Genomic DNA, 8,216 nt, shown 5'->3' on the forward strand with positions numbered 1-8,216 from the left:
TGTTGCTTTGGAGTTCCGAACTGTGTGGTGAATATTGCAATAAAACTCCTTCACCATATGCTCGTTTGGAAATTTGACTCTCTCTTTGAAGAATCCCCAACCCTCTCTAGTGCGGAATTGTGCTTGCACGTGAGGGTTGAGTGGGACAAGATCGGCGTCTATGAACCGCCTTTCCGGAATCAACTTTCTCTTCGGCCACCATTCCCTGAATTTGTGGAAAGTGACCTCACTGATAAACCTATCCTCCCATGCTTCTGGTTTCCTGGTTCTCTCTATACCTCCAACCTATGGTTCACCCCCTTCGGCATATCCTCCACTATTCCCTGATATTGAAGCTGTGGGAGATGTGGAGTAAGTGATCCCCTTGTATTTTTCTGCTATGGACTCATCAGATGAGTCCGAGATAACATCGACCGGCTCCTTGGAAGAGGCTATATCATCATGATCCGGGAAAGGAGGGTCACGGAGTTGGAATGAAGTGGCCCTATGTGTTGGAGAAGACTCCGAGGTAATGCTCCGTGACGGAGCATACTCACTCCCCGTGGAGTGAGATGCAGCTTTATCTGCTTCCCTGGTCTTAGGATTTAGCTTTACAATTCCTTTTCCCCTTCACCCACGGGAGGAACCACCTCTCTCGGATTGTATTTGTTTCCCCGTTCGCTTCTTAGCCACATGTTTTTGAACCATTTTCTGCAAGGAAGACATGTCTAGCATTGTTAGTAAAAGCACATGATATGAAATGGACAGTTCAATTGAATGAAAGAATTGCAGACACAGTTTCACAGACAGAGGAACGCGGACCGCACCAAAAGGCACACGGCCCGCGCAGTTTACTGATTCACACAATGGTTTCTCTGAATGAACCGACGCGGTCCGCACGGTTTTGTGTTGCGTCCGCGTAGCTTCAGCGCGGACCGCACATAAATGGACGCGGACCGCACAGGTGAACTGCCAAAATGGTGACTTCTCTGAACTTTTCACACGCCGTCCGCACTGTTTTCGACCGTGGCCGCGCTGGACTCACGCGGACCCCATAGAAATGTCACGCGGACCGCATGGAGGCGATTCATCATAGCACACAAAAAAGCCATGCGGACCGCGCAAAAATGCTGTGCGGCCGCATAGGGCAGATTTAACGGAGGCGGAAAAAAAATTCTCTTTAAGTCCCATTTTGATCGGAATTTGACCCCTCAGTGTCCCTACTCAATTAATTACATGGATTTATTCCCCTAAGTCTCACTAAACAATAGAAATCCAAACTAACAGTCATTAAGAAGAAAATTAAAATAAGAAGTTATACTAGTAGAGAGTAATGAGAAGAAACAAAAAATTAGGCTATGCATGAAATGAACAAGATTTGTTACCAGGGATTAGTGAAAAATCGACTAAATGAGCAGGGAGTGCGGATGAACAGTGAAAATTTAGAGCTCCAAATGAAAATTTGCGAAAAGGTTCAAATGAGGCACAAGGCTTCTATTTATAGAAAAACCCTGGGGCTTTCAGCTTACCTACCAGCGTGGCCGCACAAAAATGGCCGCGGTCCGTACTGGTTTTCTTTTAGTCACATTTTGACTACTCAGCCCACGCGGACCGCACTGCTTTGATGCGCGGCAAAAAGTGATCAAAGCCATTTCTCACTTAGGCTTTGGCACATCATTTGTTTTGATGCGCGGATCACTTAGGTCGTTGTAGTATAGTGGTAAGTATTCCCGCCTGTCACGCGGGTGACCCGGGTTCGATCCCCGGCAACGGTGCCAAAAAGTAATCGCAGCAGACTCAACCTAAGGATGAGTGGGCACTAATACTTTTACCCAATAGCGATATCGGGGTCGATTTTCCACAGCGAACTTCAAATTGGAGTCGAGTATTTGTATGGTCTAGGATAGTGTTTTAGCTCATAATTGATCTTCTAACATTTTTGGTTTTCTTTTGTTTAAGAGCTTCAATTTATCAACTACAGTTGTAAAACTAGGTTATGCTAATATTATGATTCTAAATTGTATGCAAGATAGATAAAAGCACTAGGGATGCAACATTTACCTAGGTGGTCCACTAACGGGTAGAAATTCTTAATGCAAGAATGACGAATATGGGGCTTATGCTATAACCATTGCACCTTTTACACCCACTCTCACACCTCTCGGTAGAGAGAGTGATTTTTGCCCAATTGACTCTCTCGAGACCAATTGGGTAGGCTAATTTGCCCAAGCAACTTATGGTTCAAGTTGGGTAATTACTCTCTTGAGGTTTAACCCGTTAATTGGGACTATCATTCTCATGGGTCCATCCCGATTCCTTGTTGGAGTTAATCTTGAGGTCATAGACTCTCTTTCTCAAGAAGAGTCAAGACCCACTAAGCTAGACTTAGTGTTCGCAACCACCAAATCTTAGTGAAAACTTAAGATTAATCCAAATAGCAAACACCCAACATCATTCATGCACTAAACAATCACACTCATCAATTTCCCACACTAGGGTTGAGCCACAACCCTAGCTAATGGGTTTAGCTAGACATAGTAGTAACAAAAATCAAAGAAATAATAGATGAAATTGACATAATAGTTAACTACAATGTTAATCTACTTGATTCCACTTTAAAACTAGAAGAAATGGCCCAAAATAGGCTGATAATAGGGTAACACGAGTTCAGCTGCTCTCTGCTCTCGAACCGCTCTCTCAAAAAATTCGCTGCTAAAAAGTAAAATGTTCTATTTATACTACACAGGAAAAACTAGACAAAAATACCCCTGAGGGTCTGGCGCGGACCGCGCACAAATGACGCGCGGTCGCGTAGGGCTCTGGGTCTTCATTACTTGCATCTGGTACTGGGGGCGCGGACCGTACAAAAGTGACGTGCGGCCGCATGAACTTCATCCACGCGGACCGCACTGATTAGGTGCGCGGTCTCATGGGCTTTTGTCTCGAGTGATTGCTTCTCTGATTCTCTTAGGCGCGGACCGCACAAAAAGGGACGCGGACCGCGTTGGAACTGGGCGCGGACCGCGCGGGAAGAGGCGCGGACCGTGCAGCTTATCTTAAAAATATCATGGCCTCTGAACTTTCCTGTGCGGCCGCGTGGCAAAACAGTACGGCCCGCGCAGGTTGAACTTGGATATGCCCAGCTTCTGAACTCTCTTGCGCGGCTGTGTGACAGAACAGTGCGGACCGCGCAGGGCCTTTTGATCCCCCCTTTCAGTTGTCTCTTGACACTTGGCAGATTTCACTCCTTTTTGAGCCGATCTTTAGTATTTGTCATCTTGTCGCTCAAACCTACAATCAAGTGTCATTTGTTTGCATTTTGGGACTATTATATGGCAATAAATGCACAAAGCTCAGGTAAGAATGGGTATAAAAAACATGCAGAAATCGCAGTTATCAACTCTCCCAAACGTAAACCTTTGCTTGTCCTCAAGCAAATAAAATGAGACCTACCCCTCAATGGAAAACAACCAAGTAATTCCTGTTTATCCTAAAGTAACCTCAGCAGGCATCAGTTGGGACAAGCAATTGCCCTCAATGCAAATGCATCCTCAACATATTTAAACTTGCAAACTTGTGGATCAAGTGCGACACAAGAGCATCAAGAGTTGACACATTTCATCACGGAACCTTTCTCAATTTCTTTGGTCATCATGGAACCCAAACTCACACATCTTTGACTTTCCCTGAGTGAATCTCACCTATTAGGGTATTTGCACACAAATCGAGATGAATGGATTTCTCTCTCGTCTCTCACAAAGAAGAGGCTCTGAGTCCGGCTCTAAGTACCATATGTTTGCCCCTTATGTAAGTATCCACTAATGTAGGCTTCCCTCAACTCAAGATCATATAGGGCTTTTGAGGAGTCATTGTGAAGGCTTTTGGTAAAGGTAGGACGTGTTTTTGTTCAAATGGGTTTAATCTTCCGTTAAGCCCTTCTTTTGATTTATTTTGGCACACTTTCTTGACTCAATTGAGTAGTTCACTTCTTTCAAGGGGTTAGAGGGATACATTGTCACTCTTTCTTTTGCAATTCAAATCCTTTCTCCTTTTTATCACTTTTCTACACCTTTTTCACTTCTTTTTGTCGTCCTTGGATTCCCTTTTTGGGTTTTATTCATTTTTGTATTTCTTTTTGTCTTTTTCTCTTTTTCATTGCCTTCCTTTTCTTTTGCTTTTGCATCTTTTTAGCACATTGATGCCCTTCCTGTCTCTTCCCCCAAACTTAGACATTTGCCATTTACTCAAGGGAAGATTTGGGTGCCAAGAGGGGGTTTCGTTAGGAACGGGTATAGGTTTTTAGCTTGGTTCATGAACGAAAAAGATTTAAGGCTCAAAAGGGTTGAACTAGGGATTATTTCATTGGTAGGTCATGAAAAGTGTTCAAATTTTGCATTTTGGATCAAGGAGAGCCTATACTCACGTCTCAAGTCAAGTTCTACCTATGATTTCGCCTCAACAAACATTCAGAGCAAGTTCTAGACCATCGGCTCGGTACTTGGGCTCGCGATTCGAATTCTCACCACACACACTCAAGGGTTGCCTAAGACGGAGTCGAGGGCCCACAACAACCTTAGATATGATTCAAGCGCCCCATGGCCCAAAATGACCACGTGATGATTATTTGGTCAACACAAGAGTCTCAAGGCCACAACTTTCACCATCCTAAACACAACATAATGTCTTCGACCATAGGATCAAAGGCAAATGTGTTAGGCCCAAGTGAGGCTTTGCCTGAGGTATCCTTAACTACAAAAACTTGAAAATCAAAAAAGAAAAGAAAAATAAAAAACGGACTCAAACCCTTAAGAAGGTTGTCACACCATCTATCATTGGAAAAAGCCACCCGGTTCGCACAATATCTACCCTTGGAAAGAACCATGGCATTAAGAAAACTAAGGGCTTATTGCAAACGCCAAAACAAAACACAAAGGCTACGAGCCTAACTTTGCAACTAAAACAAAAAATAGAAAATCAAGATGAAAACCTAATGAATATGTACAAATGGGGAGTAGAATATACAACCAGGGGGAAATGAATATATACATAAACTCTGAAGATTATCTGGAATGAACAGTTATACACAAACCATCTATCCACTACTAATGTATAGAAATTAAAAGAAGGTAAAATAATATATACAGTCATCCTGACAGTTAATCCAAATAGTAGGGCCACACCCCCATGAATAAGAGCTAGCTTTGTCCCCAATGCTAACTACCAAATAAGATATCAAAAATCAAAAATAAGCAAAGGATATTGAGCGGCCCCTCAAGCCTCATCAAACTGGTCCCCAGACTGCTGCTGTTGTACTGCTGGGACAGGTGTCTGCTCATGATCCTGCTCATCAACTGGTGGAACTGAAGAGGGCACAACATATGCTGTACTAGACGGGGGAGCCACCTCGATCACTATTCCCTCTGTATTAGGGAGCTTCTTCTTCTTCCTTGGCCTATCCTCCTCTGCCTGTGGCTGCTCTACTGCTGGCTCTCCAGCTGGATCTCCAAATAATAAGTCGAATGGCATCTGATCCGCTAGCAGCTTGTCCACATCCCCTCTCAACTGTGCAACTGACTCCTTGGAAGCTTTCTGTTTCCTTAGCTTTTTGTGCTCCCGAGCCAATTTTTCCAAAGCTTTTCCATGTTCCCCAACCGCCTTGGTCAAGGTATCATGTGTTGCCATCATCTTTTCCTGGTTGGCCAGGATCTTTTTCAAAACATCCTCAATGGCGGAGGGAATCTCTACAGTATCTGGTGCTTCCTGTGCCTGCACAACAGTGGTCAAAGAAGATAACTTGGATGTCGCAACTGACATCCAGTTGTTTAAACTGGCAAGGGAGTGTGCGAGCTGGTTGGCAGTGAACCAGTGAGTCTTTGATGAAGGAATCACCGGATCAGATGCAGCTGATGGACCAGCTATGGAGGAAGGACATAGGGGAAGTGTCTTATCAGGAGTAGGGTTAGAGGGCTGCTCTGTCACAACTGGCTCTTCAGATTGGCCAGGTGCGGAGGAGGTAGAAGCTGGAGTTTTCTTTCCTCTCTTTGGGTTGTCCGGACCCAACTAATCATACCATGAGTAGGGGGCCACTGGAGGTACCGTAACATCATATCTTTTCTTCTTCACTTTCAACTCTCTGAAGTAAAGGGAGGGTGTGTTCGGAAAGGGGAAGTTTGTTTTTGTTTCATTCCCGACTTGATAAATCACCCTCGACATTATGTTTCCCACATTCAGAGGGAAGCCCGCCATGATAGCTGCCACCAAGACAGCCTGAGGAAGGGGTACGGAGTGATCGTGTGTAGACGGGTCAAGTCGACTACACACGAAGGTTAACCACCCTTTTGCTTCAAAGTTGAGGGTGTTCCGCAAAATCTTTTCCTGTGCCTTCAACCATACAGGGACTGTACCTAGAGCTGCTAAATGCTCGGCCAACCACGGACGAACCTCCTCTTTCAATGCCAGCTTCTCAAGATATTGAGACTCGTCCTCATCTGCAAACCCCAAAAAGTCATTCAGCGACTTCCCATCAAAGACTACTAATCTTGTCCCTCACTTTTGTTGCTTTGGAGTTCCGAACTGTGTGGTGAATATTGCAATAAAACTCCTTCACCATATGCTCGTTTGCAAATTCGACTCTCTCTTTGAAGAATCCCCAACCCTCTCTCTAGTGCGGAATTGTGCTTGCACGTGAGGGTTGAGTGGGACAAGATCGGCGTTTATGAACCACCTTTCCGGAATCAACTTTCTCTTCGGCCACCATTCCCTGAATTTGTGGAAAGCGACCTCGCTGACAAACCTATCCTCCCATGCTTCTGGTTTCCTGGTTCTCTCTATACCTCCAACCTATGGTTCACCCCCTTCGGCATATCCTCCATTATCCCTTGATATTGAAGTTGTGGGAGACGTGGAGTAAGTGCTCCCCTTGTCTTTTTCTGCTACGGACTCATCAGACGAGTCCGAGATAATATCGACCGGCTCCTTGGAAGAGGCTATATCATCATGATCCGGGAAAGAAGGGTCACGGAGTTGGAATGAAGTGGCCCTATATGTTGGAGAAGACTCCGAGGTAATGCTCCGTGACAGAGCATACTCACTCCCCGTGGAGTGAGATGCAGCTTTATCTGCTTCCCTGGTCTTAGGATTTAGCTTTACAATTCCTTTTCCCCTTCCCCCACGGGAGGAACCACCTCTCTCGGATTGTATTTGTTTCCCCGTTCGCTTCTTAGCCACATGTTTTTGAACCATTGTCTGCAAGGAACACATGTTTAGCATTGTTAGTAAAAGCACATGATATAAAATGGACAGTTCAATTGAATGAAAGAATTGCAGACACAGTTTCACAGACAAAGGAACACGGACCGCACCAAAAGGCACGCGGTCCGCGCAGTTTACTGATTCACACAATGGTTTCTCTGAATGAACCGATGCGGTCCGCACGGTTTTGTGTTGCGGCCGCGTAGCTTCAACGCGAACCGCACAGAAATGGACGCGGACCGCACAGGTGAACTGCCAAAATGGTGACTTCTCTGAACTTTTCACACGCGGTCCGCACTATTTTGGACCGCGCCCGCGCTGGACTCACGCGGACCCCATAGCAATGTCACGCGGACCGCATGGAGGCGATTCATCATAGCACACAAAAAAGCCATGCGGACCGCGCAAAAATGCTGTGCGGCCGCATAGGGCAGATTTAACTAAGGCGGAAAAAAAATTCTCTTTAAGTCCCATTTTGATCGGAATTTGACCCCTCGGTGTCCCTACTCAATTAATTACATGGATTTATGCCCCTAAGTCTCACTAAACAATAGAAATCCAAACTAACAGTCATTAAGAAGAAAATGAAAATAAGAAGTTATACTAGTAGAGAGTAATGAGAAGAAACAAAAAATTAGGCTATGCATGAAATGAACAAGATTTGTTACTAGGGATTAGTGAAAAATCGACTAAATGAGCAGGGAATGCGGATGAACAGTGAAAATTTAGAGCTCCAGATGAAAATTTGCGAAAATGTTCAAATGAGGCCCAAGGCTTCTATTTATAGAAAAACCCTGGGGCTTTCAGCTTACCTTCCAGCGCGGCCGCACAAAAATGGCCGTGGTCCGTGCTTGTATTCATTTAGTCACATTTTGACTACTCAGCCCACGCGGACCGCACTGCTTTGATGCGCGGCAAAAAGTGATCAAAGCCATTTCTCACTTAGGCTTTGGCGCATCATTTTGTTTGATGTGCGGATCACTTAG

General features: G+C 44.9%; 1 non-coding gene across 1 annotated transcript; it reads left to right on the forward strand.

The window, feature by feature from the left end:
- Positions 1-1,682: 1,682 nt before the first annotated feature.
- On the forward strand, positions 1,683-1,754 carry TRNAD-GUC (transfer RNA aspartic acid (anticodon GUC)). Its single transcript has one exon. It is a non-coding gene; the product is annotated as a tRNA-Asp (tRNA).
- The last annotated feature ends 6,462 nt before the right edge of the window (positions 1,755-8,216 follow it).

Source organism: Nicotiana tabacum, chromosome 5, assembly GCF_000715075.1.
Source record: "Nicotiana tabacum cultivar K326 chromosome 5, ASM71507v2, whole genome shotgun sequence".
NCBI classification, from domain to species: Eukaryota; Viridiplantae; Streptophyta; class Magnoliopsida; order Solanales; family Solanaceae; genus Nicotiana; species Nicotiana tabacum.